General features: G+C 47.1%; 1 protein-coding gene across 1 annotated transcript in view; it reads right to left on the bottom strand.

Moving 5' to 3' along the window:
- TRMT61A (tRNA methyltransferase 61A) overlaps positions 1–23010 on the bottom strand; it is a 75299-nt gene that overhangs the window by 24435 nt on the left and 27854 nt on the right. The window contains exons 6-8 of the transcript XR_008209287.1: positions 16842–16931; positions 14055–14155; positions 2756–2922 (exon numbers count right to left, since the gene is read on the bottom strand). The gene's annotated coding sequence lies outside the window, so the exon portion shown is untranslated. The remainder of the gene's footprint in view (positions 1–2755; positions 2923–14054; positions 14156–16841; positions 16932–23010) is intronic.

Here is a 23010-nt window from a genome sequence, read left to right as displayed (position 1 = left end):
ACTCATGTTCCTAAGGGCCATTACTGTTGACACAGCGGGACTCCAGCTGAAAACTAATGTGATGTGAAAGCTGGGTCTGGAGGACACCCCTGTGCACACTGCTATGCCCCTGACAGCTCAGACAGAGCACATTTGGTGGAGCTCTGTGCTGAAAATAAGGGTTGCAATTGTGCTGGTGAGGTGGGTGGTGGGAGATGGGCTGTTCCTATGGCATGGGGGAGGGATGAGGGTGAGGGGGCTGAGGAGGAGGGCTGCCTTCACTTTGCTCCCCAGGCGCCTAATTGCAGCGGCATACATAGTGATAAGCTGCCGAACTGCCTTTCATCAGCCAAGAAACCCAGCATGTGAAAAAATTTGGTATGTCATTGTCTGCCCACATAGCTTGCTGCCTGACCTGCCGGTGTACACACAGGACCCAGACATAAAAGCAAATCCACAGCCAGCATGGATGCAGTGAGAGCCCCCACAGCATTGCGCTGAGAGAGGAGCTCAGGAATTCAGGTGATGAAAATCAGTTCCCTTCTGACATGCTGCATGCTTCACTTCTCCCTCCTTTGGGCTGCAGCTCGTGTGACACGGTGCTCCCAGCTGCACATGGGTGGCTCGGATGCGAGGAGCACATGTATTGGAGATCATGAGCATCACGTGTGTTTTAGTTTCCAGATCCAACTCTTGAACATAGAGCATTTACAGGAAACCTGTAGTTTGCTTATTTATTTATCCATCTCTTCCTGTGACTTCCAAGCAACGCTTTGGTTGTCTTTATGCTAATCGGAGCGCTGCTGAATAGAGAGGCCTTTTTCCCCCCATTCTGTCCTGCGAGAGGTCATCTTTATTCAAGAGCTATGAATGATGTGTGCGGGGCACTAATCGCACACAAAGAGCCACGTCCGGAGCCAGCCAAGCATACAGCTGTCCTTTTGTTCACAGGGATGGAGATGGAACCTAAAAAGCGCTCCTGACCCAGGGACAATAGCAGTGGCTTGTGAGACGCCTGAGATTTGGCAGGGCCTCTCCTTCCTGGTGCTAAAGGGCCTTTATTAAGCATAAATCACATCAGCTGCCACCGCAGCCCTTTCTCAGCTCATAAAAGATTCCCCTTTGCTGCCTAAGTGACATGATGGAAAGGGATCGCTCTGAAATACCCTGAAGACCGAAGCAAGGGACCAGGTTAGGACAAATGGCACTTCTGGCTGTTTAATAGCAGCACTTTACTGTCACCGTTACAAAAGTGTTTGCAGCCGGGCTCATTTTTTAAGCTGGGTGGATTCTGTGCTGGCTGGAAATGTCAGGAAGCCACCAGGAAGGTTTGATACCTGTGAGTTATGAACGCAGAGCCCAACAAGCTCCAGGATAAACATGTTGCCAGCGCTGATATCACTGAAAAACTCTGATGCCTCGGGCACCAAGAAAATAAATCAGCGTAGAGCATCTCTGCAAAGAGCATCTCTGTTCAGGGAGTAATTATCAGCCTCCACTGCTCGGTGATGTAAGATCAGACAATCATGTTTCCCCAGGAAGTAAATATTCTTCTTTCCCTTGGAAATAAAAGGGCAGTCTGAGCATAAGGAACAGAATTGCCAACGGAAAATGCTTTGCTTCACATGGTGCTGTTGGCAAATCCTGCCCCTCGTTACCCAGCTGGTGCTTCTGTGCAAGAGGAGGCCCTGAGATGTGACCGGGAGCATGGAACGTGGCATCCACAGGAGCTCTGGGGAGGACATGGATGTGTCCTCCCAGCACATCAAGCTGGCCAGGAATGACTCAAAGGAACCCCCCAGGCTATAACTCTCTGCATACATTTTCTGCTTCTCATACAGAAATGTATCAGCAAAAGCTGGCTCAGATGCCTTGCCCATCCCTCCTCCACCTGCTCATGTTAACCTCTGTGGACATATCCAATTTTACAGCTGTCAGGACAGTTGTCACAGGGAATGTGATTCTCTCCCACCATCACCCCTGCCAGCAAGCTGCTGTCTGTGTTCCAGTGCCTCACAGATCTCTTGGGCTGGATGCACCAAGACTGTGCTGCAATTAGCTCAGTGCATTTGTTTTACCTGCTGGAACAGGTAATTCAGTAGCTGGCACTAATCCCCAAATTCAGCATCCATGCAACACTCAGTGACACTTCTGATCATCACCTCACACTCTGTGAAAGCACATTAGTGGCTCTCACAGGCAAGCCTGTCACTGGATAACAAACAGAGTAATTTTTCATACTCCCAACACATCCTGCAGCTTTTGACAAGCATCCTGCTGCTCTCCCAAGGATTCCTATGTAGCTGAGAGCATGAGCCAGTGTCTCACAGCACAGCTCCTGCGCAAAGTGAAGCATCACTGAGACCACGTCTTGGGCTCTGGTTGTGCCTTCCCTACAAGACTCCAGGGTCAGCTCCCAGTGCTGATAAACACACAGGCTTCTTGTTCTGCTTTCACTGTCTGTTTGTAGAAAGCTGAGTTGACTGTTGAGATTTTCCAGATTTGTGTTGTATTTCTGCATCCTATTAAATTAATTTCGAAATAATTTTAGGGGCATACATTTTTCCATTGAAGACTTTATCCAGTTTCCAAATATCAAGCAGATTTCAGGTCTGATTTATCCTGCCACATTCTGGTGCAAACTCTGCAAGCCCATTGAAGAGTCATCACCTTCTAAGCAGCAACTCTGACTCTGAACCTGCAACAACTGGTTGCTGCCAACACACCTGCAGTATGTGAAGGATACACAACTGCAGACTGGGTTGTTTTGCCTTACCCAATGGTTGAAGCTCTTTGTGGTTGTGAAGCCATTTTGCTTTGTGAAGATTTTGGTGAGATTCTGAGTCGTGCAGTGTGGAGCCAGGAGTTGGACTCGATGATCTTTGTGGATCCCTTCCAAATGGAGGTTATGCAGACACGTTCTTTCCTGGTACTGGTAATGTGCTGGAAAAAGGGTGAATGGAATGTTAGTAATACTGAAACTGGCCATCACATGGCTACTTTTCAAAACTCATTGGTATGAAGTGCTCACTATTTTTTTCACAGATGTCATTTAACTTCAGTTTTCTCCTGAATAGCGTATCTCAAAATTGAGACAAATGTTTAATATCTCGAGGCATATCTCATAGACAAAGTTGTAAAGCTAAAGGAATATGGTCAGTGGGCATGGTGGTGATGGGTTGATGACTGGACTAGATGATCTTAACAGCCTTTTTCAGCCTTAATGATTCTATGATTCCATCAAAGCTCAGTGTACCTGAGTAAAGTTTGGTTTGTTAACATTTAGGATAGCTGATTGGAATAAAAGGCAGAGAGAAAATGAGGCTTCAGTAGCTTTGGTCTTCAGATTTCTTATTTTTTATTTGCTATAAGCCAGAATAAAATACAGAATAAGATTTCACATACTGAAAGTATCGTTCTATGAACTCTCTTTGCACTGAGGAGCTTTAAGCCATTCTAAATGTTGTTTTTTTTCCCTTTAAAATAGCTTTTCAACTGCTTCAATGCACAGACATGAGTTTCAAATGTATTTCACTCACTCATTAAACAGAAGAAAAAGGACAACAAATGTCAAAGCGAAAATGTGCAGAGATGGGGAGATGATTTAGCCTTATTAATAGCTATTGACCATGGTGTTTGCTTTATAAGTTGCAGATGTAACTTCTAGCAAAGTGGGATTGTTTTGGAGTGTTTGCATTTTCTCCTCCCTGCCCTTGTGCCTCTTTTGGGGGCAGGGGACTGGGACTGGATAATCTTGGCGGTCCCTTCCAACCCAAGCCATTCTATGATAAGCTTCTCTAAATGTCTGTTTGTTGGGGAAGGGTGGCCATCAGCTCTATGCACAGCATTGAAACAGCAGAGCATGAGCTTCTCTGAGATAGGCATGCTGCAGATACCCACTTATTGCTTAACAGAAACTTAATATTGCACATAGAAAATCTCTCAGATAAATATATACACTCCTGTTCAGCCTGGCATGTCCCTGCTGCACTGGGGGGTCTGTGGGGTGTGTGACTTCTGATAGTGCCCTGAAGGTGCTGGGGAAGTGTAAAGGATTCTTTCTCTATTTCTAAGCAATTATTGCACTGTAGGATGAGGATATATGACAACTACGCAAAGCCTACGCTTTTGTCTTTACTTATGTGAAATTCCTGCACTGTATTCTGCTGTCTCCTGCACAGCAGCTGATAATGGGGTCTGTTCTGCAGCCCTGCAGAGCTTTAGCCCCAGGCAAGAAGAGTTCTGGGCCAGAAATATCGAAACTTGCATACCTACAGGGAAAAGTGCTCCCATTGATTTTTTTTTCACTGAACTGCTATGGAGATCTTAGAATATCAGCAAACCTCTTCTGAAATCATCATCCCATTCCTAGTAGCACACATACAATTGACACTTGTTCTGAAACCAAACAGAAAGGAGATGGATGCAAAATCCTTGTTTCTCTGATGGCACCGCTCACAATTTGGAGTTGCTGGAGTTTTTAGGCTGCTGTGAGAAACCTGCAGTATCCAGCACTTGCCATGTGAAGGACTTCAGTGTAAATTCAGACAGTGTTGGACACATTTCAATCAATTATAGGAGCTCAATCTTTTTTTTCCAATTCCCAATGGCTGCAGGTGAAGGAGGACAACTGCAACCAAGGCAGAAGTTTTGCTGCCTTTGCTCTCCTTGCCTCAGCCTTCCCCACTGCTACTGCATGTGACGTTGGCTATTTTTATCCTCCATAAAGACGGTATCATCAACTCCCTCTGCTGCAGAAGAAGCTGTGATGGATAATTTAATAGCAAACGTTCAGATGGTTAGTGATGCAGGGAGGATTTTTAAAGTCAGAGGGAAGCTGAAGAGGCAAAGGCTGCGCTGCGCTTCTGAAATCTCAAGAAGGAAAATTACAACAACGAAAACTGATGTAGACAAAACTCTTGCTAAGGTGTAAGATGCTGAAAGAGCCTGGGGGTCCATGGGGTACAGAGAGGCTCAGTCCCTGGGCATGGGCAGTGATGGTCACAGCACTACAGACACAAAGTCGATGAGGAGCAATCTCCTGCGTGGCTCACAGGAAGAGGGCTGTTCATCCATTATACCCCCACCCAACATCACCCAGAAAAACAGACTGGCTGCTCATGCCACCAAACCACAAGGCAGCTATTTGGGTCAGCAATGAGGCAATCAAGACAAGCCAGAGGTTTGTCTGTCTTCAGACACTCGCTACTGTTGGATGAAAAAAAAAAAAAGTACTCAATAGTTTTCTTCGGTGGAGGAAAGATACAATTTCTTTGAAGAATCTCTCTTGACATTAGGAATCACCTGTTTTTCTATCTTATTAAAACCGTGTGTTGCTGGAGGAAGGGTGCTCCTTCCTTGGAGCAAAAACCATGTTGTAACAGACATCATTATCCTTAATGTCTTCTGTTGACTGGAAGATACCACCATGCTGAGCTGTGCACACAGGAAGGCACTACAACTACAGTGGCATAATTCCCCTAGAGCGGGCACAGATGTGTTGTTATAAATACATCTGCATTGGGATAGCTATTCCTGAGCAGAAATGGAGTGACTCTTCCAGTCTAAAACATGCATGCCAATTATACCAGTATAATCTATGCAGTAGGAGAGGTAGTAATGTAACTTCATAAAGTAGTTAAGGAGAAATTTACCAGCTACCGTGTTGAATACTTATTGGTGAGCAAATAAGCTCGGGTCTGTTGTTAAATCTCTCCTATGTAGCAGACACAGTAGGACCCATATGGATAGCAGTATTAAGTGTTAATGGACATTAACACTCTGACTCCTGCAAATGTCAATAAAATCCACGCCCTGGTAAAAATAATGATGGTAGCACAAAGCCTGAGCTTAAGCCCATGTCCTGTGTGAACAGCCATGCGGAAAGGAAGCAGGTTTGCATCTTCCCTCAGCAGGGAAAAGGTGAACCTCACGTCAAAACCCTCCTGGTTTTGAGATTTCAGTCATACCTGTCCTTGGCAGGGGTTTGGCATCAGGATGAGGCTGCAATTACCCCTTCCTTGGTGGGACCAGCCTCAGGGCCAGGGCAGACTCACCCCCTTTCTCTTGGATGTGCTGAGGGATCAGTGAGACACAAGCATTAGTGTCGAGTGGCAGCTTTCACACTCTTCTTTCGTTTGTCACTCTCAGCTTACATTTATATACATACCACAGTCTTGAGGAGTACAGGATTCAGCCTTTGCTAATATTTTGCTAGAGCCCAGCATCAGGACTTCTGTTTGGTCTGGCAGGGCTCATTTCAAAGACGTCTGGTCCCCACAGGGGGCAGCTGGCTTTCTCTCTTTCTTCATTTCAACCTGCCAGCTGTCTACTCATTTCTGACTTTTAGACTTGTTTTTGTTCCCAGGCAGAAATATCTGTGCAGGGCAACGCTGAGCTGATTCGGTGGCAAGCTGAGTAATTTTTCAATGACATAATATCAGCCCATTTTAATCCCTGCAAAACTTCACTCTCCTATAAACTGGATACATTTAATTTATTGGCAGCATCAATAAAATAAATGGAAGAAGAGGTTAAAAGAAGAATTCCCATGTCTTTCCTGCTTTCTTAGGAAAAGCAGTTCTGGAAAGTGGACACAGGATGCAGAGATATGCTTTGCTCTGCATCTCCTTGGTGACTTTTCCAAGCTTGCAGAGATGTTCCTCAGTACTTGTTATTTCTGTTCCTAGCTGAGCCACAGACATCACTATAAAGAGAAATATGCCACCATTTTCTGAGAGCTGCTGACGAGGCAAAGAAGAAGCCATGATGTGCAATCAAGCTTTGTGTTTCTTAAACCAACAGGGAATGCTATGATGACTCCAGTGGCCTTGGCAGTTCAACAACACCAAGTTTTTTCCCAGGATGAATGTAAATGAAAAAAAGCATTCTTTCTGGTTTAACACACCCCTCTGAGAGCCATCTCAGTCTCTGCTTCTCCAGGGTGCCAATCACAGTTGTGTGAGAAACTCTCCTCTTGCTTCCAGCCGCTTCTTGGTGGTGTGGGTGGAATTGCTGTTCTGTAGGTAAGGGTGCCCCAGGGCTCCATTTTGTGAATCACGCTACAACAGCCACCTCTTATCTGCCAATCAAGGAATTATCTGACAAGTCACTTTACAACCTACCATCCAGTACTTTACAATCTACCGTAGGGTAGACTTTTTGCCAAGATAGTTTGTGGTTTATTCTGAATAAATGCATGCTAATCTCATTTAATCTAGGATGTATGCAGTTCCCAAAACTTCCTGCCCTCTCCCTGTGCTCTGTTTACAAAAATTGCAGCTCTTCCTCCTGCTGCTTGGATGCCGACAGGGCTCTGGTATGCTCTGTGTGCATTTGTTGCATTCTTATATCTTTTCTTTTCCTTCTTTAACTAAAAGTCAATACCAGCTTCTCTTCAAGGCAAGGGCAAGGCTGTGATGGATTTCAGCAGGTGAAAGGCTGGGCCTTTAGCTACTATGGTCACGTACCAGAAATGAGAACAGAATCACTTCCATGGGACGAGGGCACCTTTGAAATCCATTATCCACCATAAACCCTGTTGGTCCCACAGCACAGCTGCAGGCACAGCAGTCACACAAAGGCAGCTCGAGTTACCAGAAATAAGATGAGTTACCAGGCCTACCCTGAGCACGGCTGAACGGCTGGAGAGACTTTCAGCATCAGCCCTGGCAATGCTGGAAAGAGAATCATGCTAAAAATTATATTGTGCCAAGAGAACTTGCTTAGCCCCAGCAAGGTAGATGACTGCGTAGGAGGGTTTGGTTACCACAAATACAATGATACTGGAGTGCAGTTTTATGTCCTGACTGGCTGGGAAAATGTTGTGAGTGTGTTAATGGTAGCATTTAGATGGCCCCAGCTCCCTAGTGCTGCTCCCAAGCTGTGGGAGGCCCTGGCTGGTGCCAGGAGGCAGACCCGGTGACCCTTGTGGGCCCCTTCCAACTGGGGATATTCTGTAACTCTGCGATTCCCCACAGAGCCTCTCGCACTGCCACGCAGGACCATTGCTCCCCAGCATCGTGCTTGAGCATTCAACCCAGTGCACCTCGCTTGTGCCCAGGTGGTACTTCAGAGACCCGTACTTCACATCACCGACTGAAATTACCCACTTCACTTGGGCTTGTTCCATTAGCATAGGCAGCTGTGCCCCATCAGTCCCCACCTGCTGCACTGTGGGGGTAAACCCTGCTGACAAAGGCTGGGCTGCAGCTGCTGCTGCTCAGATGCCCCCAGGTCTCAGGTATCACCCAGGGATTTCCGTTAAAGAGGAATTAAATTCCTTGTCCCTCCTTCATCCCTTTTGTTCTGCTGTCTCTTCCTCCTCCCGACGTTTTGAGGAAGGTTCTATGTTATGGGAGACTTGTGGGACACCAAGGAGACAAATACACTGAGCAGCCCAGAATTTCATGAAATTGTTGTTATTTGGCAGATGACACCGACCAGGAGGGACTGTGAATGAAACGTGTGGGGATCGTGAAGCCACAGCAGGGGGCAGTGCTATATGGTAAATCCCTGTATAGGCTGTCAGACATTTTGAGCATGGGAATCCTGAAATTACAGAGCCAGAGGCTGCAACCTGGAGTTTGCTTAATATCCCTCTTGTTCCCTAGCCAAGAAGCAGCACTTGAACTATGAGGATTGGTGCACAACTGACGCTGTAAAACTTTCCAACTGAGATGTGTGCTCAATCATGAGGTTGAAGAAAATTATCAAGAGATGTGTTAGAGTTTGAGTCCATGCATATATTTTCCCAGATGACTTGTGGTGTCCTTTAGCATGAAATACCTTTGACTCTATAGTTTGGAGACTCAAACTACCACAGCAACACCACAGCACTGTGCAGAGGGAGCCCTCAGTGCCTTCCTCAGCCACCATGGGGAGGACTCCATGCAAGGCTGCTTCAGTTAAAACTCAAAACTGCCAGCCCTTTTACTGAAAATATACTTTTCCTGTATTTACTACAGACCACATCCTGCCCCAAGTCTATCCAAAACAGGACAGCACTGTGTAAATAAGCAGAGGGCTGTGAGGCCCGAGCTGTCAGCTCTTGTTGACTGTAGGTTTCAACCCTGTCCCACAGTGCTGCAGGAGCTCCAGGTGGCCTCTGTGAGGCAAGCAAACCAAAGACTGTTGCTGGTTAAGGTAAAAAGTTTCTGCTTCACCTGTGGTAGTTTCGGTTGCCTTTATTCCAGGAAGGTGAGCAGGAGGCAGCAAAGAGCTCTCCATCTCCCTAGCAAAGAGCTCATTCTCCTCTTACCAGCCCACAGCTTGCAAAGATCTCAAAAGCGCCCTTCCAAAATCTCCTCTAAGAGCCAGGATAGTGATAAGATTTTGACATTTATTTTCTTATGCTTGTAATATATGCCAGAGCAAGATTTCTCTCACTGTTCTCTTCCTGGATGGACTCCGGGACCACTGCCCTCCCATCCAGGAGACCTCTGTGGAGACTGCAGCAGTACAGGGTACAGTTGGGTTTAGAAAGGATTTCACATTCTTGTGAAGCCTTTTGCACCACAGGTTCTGACACACAGATCCCAAAAGCTCTGTAGGTGCCTGAAGCCACCATGAGAGGCACAGTGGAGCTGTGCAGCCCAGGGGACCTTTGCCCATCAGGGGACACCAGCCTGGCTCTGGACTGGGCTTTCGGTTTTTGCCTGTTCTGATCTCTTGCTCTCCAGCTTGTCCTCTCATCCGTTTCTCCTCCCCACATGACGTGCTTCTCTAGCTTACCCAAGCATTATGCCAAGTTACAAATTACTTTTCTCAAGTCCTGATTAATCCATTAATGGTTGAAGACTTGGATCCATTTCTCCATTTTCTGGTCCTGGTGTACCTGTCCCCAACTCAGGAGCTATTCCTGCCATGGAGAAGCCAGTGCTGAAGATATAACATAGGATGAGGTAGGGACGAGGGCTGCTGAAGGGCTCCTAAATCCCAGCTCCCAGGATCAGCCTTCCCCTCACAGCTCTCAGCTCTCCCAGCATGGCGTAAGTCCAGCAGCTGCCTTTTGGAGGAGGCCTCACAGCCAGACAAGGGGCTGCAGCGGAGGTCCTAGGGCTGAAGGCGATGCAGGTGATGGGGCAGTGCCAGAAGGAGATTCAAGGAAGCATGACTTAAAGAAAGATCCAAACTGTGCTACTGAAATGTAGCCTGGCTCGATTCCCTTGCTCTAAGCTGCTTTCATAAACCTGCACGGTGTCTTTCACAATGCAGAGGACTACTAAGTCACGCCAAAAGTGAGTCCACAGCCTCCCAAAGGACAAGAGCTGCAGATAGGGCTGCAAAGAGGCCAGCTGAGAGTCATCATAAGGCTGGCTGTACGCTCACCAAACACGTACTTAGAGGATGGAACACGTTGCCCCAAGGTTATACAGATTCAAGGAGCGATTAGACAGACTCACTCAAGGAAGGTACTCCTCGGGCTATTAAACACAGATGTCACCCGAGTCCTTGAGCTGTGGGTCACTGGAGGCTGGGTGAGCATGTGCATGTGCTTTTAGAATATCAGAATATCACAGAATGGCTTGGGTTGAAAGGCATTTCTGAGCCACTGTGGTGGTGTGCTGGAAGCCATGCAGGTCTGGATGGGAACGTCCACAGGCAAGCTCCCTTCTCACCTTTACCAATCTTTTGCTACTTATCCAAGAGGTTCTGCAGCCCACCTTCCCTAAATGCAGACTTTCCTTTCCCCATACTCATGCTGACTCTCTCCTCTGGCTGTCACATCTAGCCTTAGGGTTACTGTGCCTCTCCCTGACTGTGCACCCTCAGAGGAGTGGATCTAGATCCTAGTTCATGTCTCTGTACAGGGGATGGGGCAGCCCTGGGAACCCTCTCACTGCATCACACCAGTCCCCAAGACAAGCTGCACCAGATAGCTTTCAAGTAGTCGTCACCAAATGTTTGTGCAGCATTGCTTGGAGGAAGGGCTTGGGAAGCTCTTGTGCAAAGATGACCTAATTTACAGCTCTCAGTGCTATTCCAGTAGGTTTTGTGTATGTGTGTGTGTGTGTGTGTGTAGCAAAAAGGAACCTGGCATCTATCCTCATTTAATTCTGCTCTCAGCCTGACTTTGCAATGTCCTAGTGAAAGTACAGCCAAGAGAAACTTTTTTTTTTTTTTTTTAAACAGACAAGGGGAGTAAAAAGCAAGGAAGAATGAGGGAGAAAGAAGCAGACAAATAGCAACCAAGGATTTGGGCACTGCAGTCCCAAACAGCTCCATGAATAACATTACCCACTGCAAATCAAGCTGCTGGAATGGCTGCCCTGACCCAATATGCAAATCCACTGAGGGAAGGGCTAGGGCAGCCAGGACTGCTGGTAGCCAGGGCAGCTCCCCACACCGAGCCCAGACGGTGCTTCAGCTGACATGGCTCTGCGTACAGCCATTTATGAATGATGATCTGCTCTTGATGCTGTACGTGGGGAGGCTGTGGGGCCAGGTCTGCCTTTTACCAGCTCAGGGTACATTCGTGTGTACTAGATTTCCAAGACGGAGAGGCCCAATACTCAGAACAGCTTTTGCAAGTAGGGTTGCCAGTAATGCATTAAGTTACAGTAGATATTTCACCATCACAGATGCAGCCATGAGCACTTGCCCACGTTCAGCGTTCCCAGGTGAGAGCATCTCCTGGCAGCCATCTCACTGGCACCAGGCAGTGCTGCACACAGACCAGCCTTCTGGCCTGGCACAGCAGGGCAAACCTTGACAGACATGTCCTGGCAGTGAGCATTGCTACCCTCTGAGTCCCTCACACCTGCAGTCACGTTGCAGTTGATGTTCTTGCTGTGCCATTTCAGCTTCCCTCCAGGGATCAGTCCCCTCTTCTCACATTGAAGGCTTTCCTTAATTTCCTGCTGGAACACTCCTCTCTGCTTCGTATGGCTCTAGTTTGACTTCCTCCCCTTTGCCGTCCTTGGAGGACCTTGCTGTATTATTTTAGATGGTGTTATTGCCTCGCTTTATGGCTCATCCCTCAGGGAACACTGCAGATGAGTCCTTTTGTTCTCGGGTGACATGCCAGTACATATTCTGCACTTTTCATTATTATTTTTAGGGCTACACCCATGTGTGTTACAGAGCCGTGGGTCCTCTAAGCTGCTTCTCTTGCGAATAACACAGAGTACCTCCTCAGCATCAACACCCCTGTAAAATATTTGGCAGCTGAATGTTACTAAGATAGCTCCCTGAGCTGTGATGCATCTTGTCAGTCTCACATGAGATGCCAGGACACTGAACTTGAGCATGAGGTGCTAGCACTTGAATCAAAACTAATTGCTGTAGGACATCAGTGTCTGGAATGAAACCAACAAAGCTGAAGCTAGCAGAGGACAAAATCAGATTGGCAATTTGCTTGGGGGCAGCTCACTGACCTCCCTGCAAACAGAACGGCGGGTTGGTTGGTCCTTCCTCAGCATGAGAAACAATGCAAAACTTTTAAGGACTGAAAACTGACCGCCATACCTCTCTCTGCAGTATGCTCATGACATTGCACAGATTTTGAAGGTTGAGCCATGCAATGGTTCTCTTGGATTCATCCTACTGAGTTACGTGGTACAAGGTATGGCACGTGTTCATGGCACCTATGGTACCTGTCCATAACAGCTGTATGTCCTGGCTTACAGCTAGTGGGTAGCTTTGGCACTCCTAACAGAGCTTCTGCCCTTAGGTTTGAAGTGCTTTGATACTGGAGGAAAGTGGGACCACTGATCTCAGCTGTGCAGTCAGTTTAGCCCTATGATCCCGTGCTTTCATTTAATTCTCATTGCTTTACCCCCCTCCCGGGGACATTCCTGAAATTCTGTGCATACTACCAAAATACAGACAGGCAGTTTCTGCAAGGCTAAAGACAGGTAGCATCAAATGACTTTAAGAAAACAGTTGAGGAGTTTCAGAGCATGTGCTGTGATAAGAAATCTTCTTCACCTGCTGTAGGGAAGAGAATACTTCAGCAGCTGTGTGTATAATTAGCACTTATCAGACAGTGGGAAGGAAACAAAGGTTTGGTAATTTGAAGAAGAAATGTCCATGGGAAGGTTTTTTTAAAGGTCACATAAATCAGCTTCTGGGCAGCTGGGGAGGGAGGGAGGCACCTGGCAGCGCAGCCTAGCATGGCCCAGCCCAGCCAGCTCCAAGCAGGGCCCATGCATGAAGGTCATGCAGGAGAAGGGGCTGGAAAGTTGTGCACACAAATCAGAAGTGAAGGAAGATGACACGGAGTTAGTAACTAAGCTGGGGTTTCTCTGGTTCAGGAACAAGAGTCTGATCCTCTTCCAGATAAAGACTCTGGTGACATTGCTATTTCTTTCACAAACAACACTACTCTTCTTGTGTCCTCACCAGGGCAGCAGATAATAAAAAAAGCATTATCTATTTGATTTGTTGATTTCAGAGTTGTTCTTCAATGCAAGCACCCTTGCACCCTACAAAGCCCCTCGAAGCCAACAGGCTCAGGCCTGGGGTGCCAAGAGGGCGGCATGCAGCTGCTGCGGGGATGGGGGCAGAGATGGGAACAAGGATGGGCACTGCGAGGAGTTGTGCTGCATCCTTTTGCCAAAGTGCCCGGAGCACCTAAGCCTAAAAGAAAGTCATCGTGAGCTGGCAGAGTGCAGTGAGACCAGTGAGGCCTGGGCTATTTGCTCAGCACAAACCCTGTGCTCAGCCAATTGTTTGGCTAGTTACAGCTGGACTGTGCTTACCTCAGTCCCACCTGATCTACCAGTTCTGCTCCTGTTGAAAAGGGGCCAGGAAATGTTTTTGTAAGAAAAAAAGTGAAACATGGATATAGAAAGCTCTCACTAAAGCTGTGCGAGGCTCTGTTGGACGTATGCAGGTGTACGTTCAGCTTGCACGTTGCTCAGGTAAGTGGCGTGCATTGCATGAACCATCAGCAAGGTCACCCAAGGTAGCTGGATGTGCCCGGACGTGTTGTAAATATTACAGAGCCGTACTGCCGCTCTGCAGTCGATGCAGCCCGCAGTTAGAGATTTCTGTACTGTTAATGATTCTGTGCAGTGCACTTGCTTCTCCTGGATGAGGAAATCGGTAATATGGCTGCATAGATCACTTACCTGTTAGTATACCTCTCCTGGTGGAAACTGGGAGGGTGAAGCAGTTGCTGATCACATGAGAATGAGAGAGCAAATGCAAACATCTCAGCCGGCATCGCTATCTGGGAAAAAAAAAAAAGTAATATGCAGGGTTGACACAGAGGCAGATTGTTGGTCATTTAGCTCTGTCCTGATTTGACTAAAGCAATTTACTTCCAGCTTCCTTGGTTCTAGTGACAGGGAAGGACAAATTGCAGCTGTATGTAAAAAAAAAAAAAAAATTACTTAACTGTGCTGCAACTCGTGCTGCTTTGTGTTAACTGTTTGGAGGCTGGTGCTCCATCCCAAGGGCTCTGCTGCGCCCTGAAATCCCAAAGTAGGAGGGACACCCTTGTCTGTCTGGTAAGCACAAAGCAATCCGTGCTGTCCCCCTACGGACATCCCTGGCTGTTTTTGGGTGCCCAGAGGGATTGTACTTCCCTGAGTACAGCGGGTGCTTTGTTCACACCCAGCCAGCAGCAGCCACGCCGCAGCCCTCAGCCCTGGGATGTGCCCAGCTTGTTGTGTGGAAAATGCCAGAGAGCTCAGAGTTAAGATAAGCAGTGGTGGCTTTTTTAGCAAGGCAAACAACTGCAGTGCCCAGGACAAGCTCTGCCTCTTTCCATGATGAGCAGTGCTCGGGCGTGCCAGGCATTTTTTCCCTTTCTGAAACAGAACTTCCTCTCCAGAAGCAAAATTAGAAAAGAAGAAGGAAAGCGTGAATTTTGTGATTTAAAATTCCACCTTAGAAGCGTTTGCCATCTCAGGGCCTGCCATTAACACCAGAGTTTGGGCTCTCTGCAGCTCTCTGCCTTGAGCTGGAGAGCTGAGCCCCTCGCTCCTGCCTTCTGCCAACAGCTGGATGGCTGATCCTGGAGCCGTCCTCCTCTCTCCCTTCAGTTCTTGACTCCATGGCCTTGTGAGGACAGCTCGAGTGCTGTGACATCTTTGTGTATACCTAATGTTGATCGGTATCAGTCCTTATAGAGGTCCCATCAAGCTGGCAGCAATCACAAGAGCTTCAAATCCCTATTCTCCAGCAGCCTTTGGCTGCTCTTCTCATTGTTCATCAATGGATACAATGAAGGCTCTTATGGAGCTTCCAGCCACTCCATGCTGTAGTTGTGGGGCTGTTAAACACCCACTGGCACTAGGCAGCCTGCATCAGCAGTTTGCATCCTGTGGTCCACTCTCACCTCCATTTTAAACATAAAGGCAAAAATGAAATATACCAAAGAGAATGAGAAACATGGAGAAAACCAGAGAAGCTTTACCAAGGTGTTCACTTCTAATGTGAAATTTGTGGGCCCTCTTTCCAGTGATACTGTGAAGGATTACAATTTTATCTGGTTCTGTCTGCCTGTTACCTCCTTTTGGCACATCCAAGTGAGCAAAGTCCAGACTGATCCTTGTTGGAAAGAACACATGGTCTGCTTCTCAGAAGGATTAGGAATTCAAGAGCCACTGTCAGGTCCTGTAAGTATATGTACGAGGCCCCAAACCCAGCAGCCCTGTGCTGTTGACACTGAAAAAGCTCATTAGATTCTTCAGAGCAGGACACAAAGGGCATCAATCCAGCAGCATCTGCTGTGGCACCATGTCAGGAGGGGTTGTGCCAACAGATAGAAAGTGCAGTGACCCACACAGGTGGATTAGCATCTATTCGCCCAGAAGGCAATTTCAGCCTGAAGATCTCTGAACATACAGCTCCTTTGAATTGATCTGGTCCAGAGTGCAGCTCAAAAGGGCTCTTGAGAACACCTAGGCAGCAGATGTCATCCACGGGATAGCACAGGCTAGGAGTCCCAAGTCAGCCTGCTCTGAATTCAGATGTCTGAATCACAGTCCCACTTCCCCACTGGGCCAGGAGACTTGGAATCAGATCACAGCAGCATGAATCAGGACTGGAACAAGCTCTTCTCCAGACCATCAGGAGACTCTGAATCAGGTTGTGAAACAGCCCTTCCATCCCTGGCATGGAGGGCCTGAGTCAGGGCTGAGCTGACACTTCTGTTCCTGAGCAGAGAGCATGAATGCAGCATGAATGCAGCAGTGAGTGTCCCTGGGAAGAGACCCTCATTGTGTGGCTTGATTACAACTGCATGGGCACTTCAGTTCTCAGCCGGAACTTTTCTATAATGAAGTGGAGATAAGATAGAGAAATATAAAGAGGAGTGTTCTTGAACAGTACTGATGACTGTTTTGAAGAAGGGCACTAAAGACAACACTTTTGATCTTCTCTTGGCAATGCCCTGGTCCTAAATAGTACCTCTAGTAGTCTCATCATTGCCTCTATGCTTAATTCCGGGTAGCACAGTTGGTGCTGATTGTTATTTAGGTTTGCTTAGGTTATTCCTGCCTGGAGATGGGAGCACGGTGTGCTATGGTCACGTGGCAGGAGAACCTTGAAAAACACCAGCTAAGAAGGAAAAGAAGGACCCCTCCCTGCTTTGCAGAGGAAGATCATCCAAAGTCACTGAGGGGCTCATCATGAACAGCTCAGCTTCAGGCTCAGCTGCTTTTATTGTTATTCACGGTTTGTTGTGCCAATATGGGCTTCCTCCCTTTCCATCATGGAAGAAGGGCTGCCTTCCTCAGCTTTGTCCTTTTTTTTGTCCATTCACATCAGGCATCACTTCACTGTTTTCATAGCTGTGGGAGCAATTAGCACGGACTGCATGCGCTCTTCTACACTCCTTGTCTTTATTATTGTCCATGACACTAACAGTGGTCTCTGTCTGGGATCTTAATGCTTTATATGACACTTACTGTCATCTGAAATGTATTTCCTTCCATCCAGGGCCATGGTAGCATCTCTCAGACTTCAGCTGGATCTAGGAGCTCCACAATGGAGGTTTACTGCAAGAGGAGGTGGAGGCAGAAGGAAAAATTAGTGAAAATTGCATGCTAGCTCCACATGTGCACCCTGTTTTTTGGTTGTGCACTGGACAGAACAACACAGCCAGCCAGCATTTCACCACTGATGGCTGTGAGATATCTGTAGATTAGTCATGACTGCCCAAAGGTTTTCTTTTCCACCTTAGCTGTGAATGAGGCAGCCCAGGTCCTGCTCCCAACCTTCGGTGTCACAGCAAAGCATATTGGATTGCAGAGGGAGAGGGAGGTCAAAAAGCAGTGCTACTGTGAGAGAGGACATGTTATGGTTGGAGATGAGGCTGACTAATATCTGGCAGGAATGAGAGGATATTTTGAGCAATCTGTGTAATCTTCTGTTTCCTTTACTTTTTTCCTATACTCTTTTCTCCTTCCATTACTTGCAGCTCTCATATCACATGTCTACTTGGTGCCCCTGAGAATCCCTCTGCTGCCTTAAGAGAGCTTTGGAAGGGGCTTCTACAAAACTATCCCTGCAGCCTGTAGGAGAGTGGTCATGGCAGCATTGGGCCAACAGTGGCGATCAGAATACAAGTAGCAAATTCAAAATAAAATAACTAAGTGGCAGCTGCACTCCAGAGTTCAACACAAGCCAAAACAGAGTCCTAAAACAAGGAAAACCCAACAGGCCACTTCAGGCTATTAAAATGAAGCACAATCATGATCTGGAGTGAAAATGAGCTGTATTTTCCAGATCCCGAATTCTGGAACCCTTCCAGTTTGAAGTGCCTGCCACCCCCCCAGGGAAGCACCCTGCTTGTTTAATAATAGTTGACTTCTAATTTGAATCATTTCTAGAAGGTGTGTCCATAAGCAAAACATCATTCTACAACCTTAATTTTCCTAGTTTTTCCACATAGGTCAACTCAGGATCTAAGTTTTGAACTTACAGAAAGGCTCCTAAAAGCCACCCTTCCTACAGACTGCCGTTACATCTAATTGCTATCACCAGCAGCAAGAAAGTGTTATGGTAAGGAAAGCAAGTGGAAACACTCGTGGACAGAAACAGCATCCCAGGCAGAATCCAAAAAAAAAAAAAGAAAAACTCTTCTTGTGGCCTCGAATGCTTAAGAATTAAAACTCATGTGCATAAGATATTGTTTTCAGTTTTACTGGGCTAAAGTGTAGAAGCTGGGATGTAATTAATGTAGTGATTATTGAGATGCCCCTGGGGTAGTGCAGCTGTCACGCAACCCCATTCCACACAGCTGATGCCTTTTAATTGTGAGACACCAGTAGTTAGCTTTTGAAGCTGCCTAAATACAGGGCCCAAGCCTAGAAGCACTTGCAGTTGGCACAATGCTCCTCGCCCCTTTGCTGGGCTGGGCAGCACCGTTCTGTGCCCATGCTGCTTCTCATCCATGTTAGTGGCACAGGAACACCAGCCCAGGCCCCAGAACGTGTGGTGGCCCATGTGCTGCTCCAGGTGGGATTGCTGGAGGAGCAGAGCAGCAGCCCAAGGCAACCACATACATGAGCTCCATAGCCAGCTTTACAAACTCACGCTGTTTTCCACCACTTTTCCAACCACCATCCTTTTTCCTCTTAAGTTATTGATTGTGTCACCAGCAAAATTGACAGCTCTGGTTCAGCTGCCATGTAAAGAGGCTTTTGGTACCTCAAATTAAGCAATGAGTTCCAACAGAAGGCAACTTTCCAGCCTGGACAATGCCTTTATGTTTAACTGCAGCAGGGAATGCTCTGGTCCAATTCTTGCTTTTGTTTTGCTGTATTCTTGCAGCATTGCCCAAGTGCTAAGTGGTTCTCACAAGAATAATCTCTCCAGTTTCCAAACCGATGGCTCTGGGGAGCGCACTGGCATGGACTCCTCTAGGCCTGGGAGGGCCTAAAGAGCAATGGGAGGAGAGGATATTGGCAATTGGGATCTGGGGCTGTGGGGTGTGAAGCTGACGCAAATCAGCACACATGTGCCATCAACAGTGCTGTGGGAAGGAAACACGGGTTTATCTTCCCCCTGTTGCTTGAGACAACACTTCCGCTTGCAGCCAGAGCTCCGGTTCACGATGTGTATTGATTGCTCCTCTGGTTTACTACGTGCTGCCCAGGGAGCAAATAACACCCTTTGAAATTAGCAGCTTGAAATATGGCAAGGCAGGACTTGGCAGGTAGTGATTAAGCAGCTCCCTGAGCGGGAGGAGGGCAGGAAACAAATGGCAATATACATGAGTGACGACAAGTACAGCAGGGGAGAAAATTAACTCATTGCAAGAAGGGATCTTTCAGCTGCTCCTGCTCCTGTCTGATGATGAAGTTGCCAGAGGGAGGATTCCTAAATCCCAGGCATGGGTTTATTGAGAAAAATACTTCAGCCTTGGAAAGTGGTCTCCAAGCCGCTGTCCTAAGAAAAAAGGAAGCATTGCTGATGAGCCACTTGCCACAGTAGCACCTTCTATCACAGCTGTCCAGTTTTATGTTATTTATACTCATATTATATTGCCTATCTCAAGCACTTAAGGTAGTATTAAAGCCACATTTCCCCATCCTGATCCTGACCATGAGCATGTAAGCTCAGCTGGAGGGTCTGCTCAGCGGTGCTCTGCACAGCAGTGAGCTGAATGGGTTATTTTTTGCTCAGTGAGTCATTCCTTGTAGTTAGTACAAGTAAATTTCAGACAGGAGTCCACCTGCTGTGGTGCATGGTACCATGTACTGCCACTGTGTCACCTCGAGCTCAGGCACCGTAATCGCATGCGCCTGGTGGTGCAAGGGGATTTATCTACTGATAGGAAGTATTTGCATAAGGCAGAGAGATTTTCTGTATACATCGTGATATATGAGGAAATTGGTTCCTGAAATATTGGCAGAGAAGTGGAGAGGTACCACAGTTCCTATGTCATCCCACACTGACCTTTAGTCTCTATCAACGGTACTGCCACTGTTGGAAGGGCTGGAAGGCATTTCAGAGAGCTTGGGAGGAGGGAACAAGCAGCAGCTGAAGGTTATGAGCTGGTAATGGCAGGTCTAGCAAACACTGCACGTCACGTGCTCACTTTGCAATTTCTTTGCTGCACGTGAATTCAAAAGCCTTTGAAGGTCAAAGATAAAATTTTCTGGTAGGCTGAAGGTGAAGGACTGTCTGCAGATAAAGTTTTCATCAAATGCAATGCAACTATAATATCAAAGTCCTCAAGGACAACAGGCATATAAAGATCTTATCACTGTTAACGATACTACTGGTGCTCTTCAAAAGCACTGAGCAGGGTGCCCAAGAACAGAGGAGTGACATTAAAACCTACAAATAATATGACAGTTCTTGCTTGGAAAAAACTAACTGAGAATGCCAATTCCTCATCTTTTTGCAGGCAGGCAAAATGCAGAGAGCTGTCATGCAGGCAAAGCGCGTTATCTGTGTTACATGATGATGGACTGAGCCTTAAAAGCAGAAGATGAGAGAGAAAGCCCAGCAGTGGCTTAGTGTGAGCTGAGTCCCCCAGGTATGATTTCCAGGGGTCCCATATGGTTTCCATTGCTAGTGCAAACTGGCTTTCACCTTCTTCTGTGTGCTCTTCCCCTGCTTCTGTGTATTTCCTCATAGCTGCTGTTTGGTAGTTTGTTGGATTTGCCTTGGGGTGAGGTAGGTGAAAGGCTGTGTTCCTGTGCTCCAGGGACTTAGGAGGGAGGTGGAAGGAAAGCAAGCTGCGACTCCGAAGAGACTCAAAAAAAAATGCATTAAAAACTGTTACTTAAATATGAAGTGCCCAGCTTTTAAAAACAAGGCATTGCTATGAATAAGAGACGCTCATTACGATTTTTTAACAGTACTAGCTCTAAGGAAGGGACATTTTCATTCACCTGTGTGCTGCAAAGAAAAGTGCCTGAGGTTCTTGACACGTAGATTGAGAACAAGCTATGTCTTAGGAAGATCTGGAGAAAAATGACCAAACAATTTTTTATATGGAAGCATCAGACATCAAGACACCTGGATGGGTGAGCCAACCATGTGAACTCCTGCCTGGGCAGTGGAGATGCCATGTGGCTGTGACCATCACACAACCAAGAGCATCAGAATCCAGGTTGGACTTTAAACTCTTTACCTGGCCTGACACAGTGGATGGGGCTTGCCACGCTGTGCTTTACAGCTGAGTTTTGGTGCTGCAGCTCTGCTTCAGAGACCTCCGAGTGCTTTGCTTTCATGTTGCTAAGACTACAGAGTATGGAGAGCATATTTTGCATGGAGATGGGGTTAAATTATAGTGGATCATTCCCTGGCTTTTAAAAAGCTTGAACATAAATCATAGGTCTGAACGACGCAATGTATGGCAAATCCTTGTTTCAATGTACAGAGGCATTCTGAAAGACATTAATTTACTGAAAAAGCACCAAAAGGCTAGTTTTACAAACTACCCTTCTCTTTGCCTTATGTATATTATCTGTCATCAGATCCATGAGGCCTTTGCAGAGCAGAAAGCAATATTATAAAACAGCATTTTGGAAGCCTTAATGTGAACAACAGCGGTGAGCACACGGCTCCTCCAGCAGGACAAAGCCACGTCCTGCTGTCCCCCTGAGGTGCCAGGGCACAGCACCCTGCTTCCCACCCTTAGCTTTGCATGGCTGTACCCACACTGGAACACGTTTATTTGTGCGAACCTCTGACCGCTTTGTTTTCCCCAAATAAAGCCTTCACTGCAAAAGCCACCCTGAAATCATGTCTAAAGTGGCAGCATGTGACATAGGTAGGGCTGGGGAGGTGATTAAGGAGATAAAGTAGAGGCTGCTGACTGCATTGCCTTCGTACGTCAAAGTGCCAACATGCCTCTTGGGGCACAAACCGACCTGCCCTGCTCTTCGAGGACACGAACAGACATGAGGTCATTGGGGAATTTGTCCCTGAGTTGCCGTGGCCACAAAAGCCCCACAGGCCCTCCTGTGCCTGGCACCAGCCCCAGAGCACTGTGCTGCCTGTGGAGGGGCACATGAAAACGAGCCCTGAATGAAAAGCTATGGGTGAGCTTTCAATTAATGCTTCGGAGTTGCTAGAGCTTGTGCTTCCAAATAATGTGAGATGGGGTTTTGAGCTCTTTGCCATGTTGCTAAGTGGCTCTTTGGGTAAATGGAGATGAATTCCAGACGGGGTTTAAGTATGAGGATCAGGAATCTCTGGTCAGCCCACAGACACGCAGCTGTGCTGCCTGATTTTGCTTCAGGTCCCAGAGAGGTGAAGGAGGGATGTGTCCTGCCAAAGCTCTGGCCAACACGATGGTGAATGCTCTCACCTCCTGGCAGGCTCTGAGACTCTTGGGGAGGATGGCAAGAGAAAGGAGTAGCCAGGCTCAGTGCCAGCAAGCCCAAGCTGGAGGTTTCACACAAACCTGGTGCTGGTGGGAGTAGGTGGGCAGCCTGTGAGTGTTGGCTGGCACCAAACTGCTGCTGCAATTCCACTGAGATTCAGCAAACAACGTCACTCTATGCATGATGGATGTGATTCTGGAGAGATCTTCCCAAGGACACTCGTGCTACTCCTTCAAGCAAAGGGATGGGGAGCAGCATCCCCCAGGACCAGCACTGAACCACAGCATCTGTTAGGCACTTGGCTTTCAGTAGTGGCTGTAGGACAGAGCTTAAGTGATGGGGTCATGCGAGTTTACTCCCAGCCCTAATGCTACTATTGCAGTCCAGAGGCTGGGTTTACTTCTATTCCGAAATTCTGTGAATTTTGGACTTGATTCAAGACTGAGCAAATCAACTGGGGACTTTCCATTGTTTGCAATGGTCTTCAGAGCAGCTGTTATTGTTCTTCATCATCTCCTGGAACATTTGGTGTAGAGTTACTGTGGTCTCTTGAGGAAACTCTGAGAAAACTCTCAGAACGAAGAAGCCTTCACATATTGGCAAAGCAGTTTTTGGGTTTGTTCCCAGTGCAGTTGTCATAATCTTTCCTTTTTGCTGTCGTCACAGCTTTCAGATGCACTTGGACTGGCCATGGCTGAACTCAAGATTCATGTTCACAGCTTCTATATTTTCCTTTTTACCCTGGGGTGGTTTATGTCTACAAGTTCTAGGAGAATCACGTCAAATTTCC

This window comes from Tympanuchus pallidicinctus, unplaced genomic scaffold (assembly GCF_026119805.1).
Source record: "Tympanuchus pallidicinctus isolate F22 unplaced genomic scaffold, pur_lepc_1.0 scaffold3, whole genome shotgun sequence".
Classification (NCBI taxonomy): Eukaryota; Metazoa; Chordata; class Aves; order Galliformes; family Phasianidae; genus Tympanuchus; species Tympanuchus pallidicinctus.
Note: the sequence above shows the minus strand (reverse complement) of the source record. Positions and strands in the feature narration are given on the sequence as shown.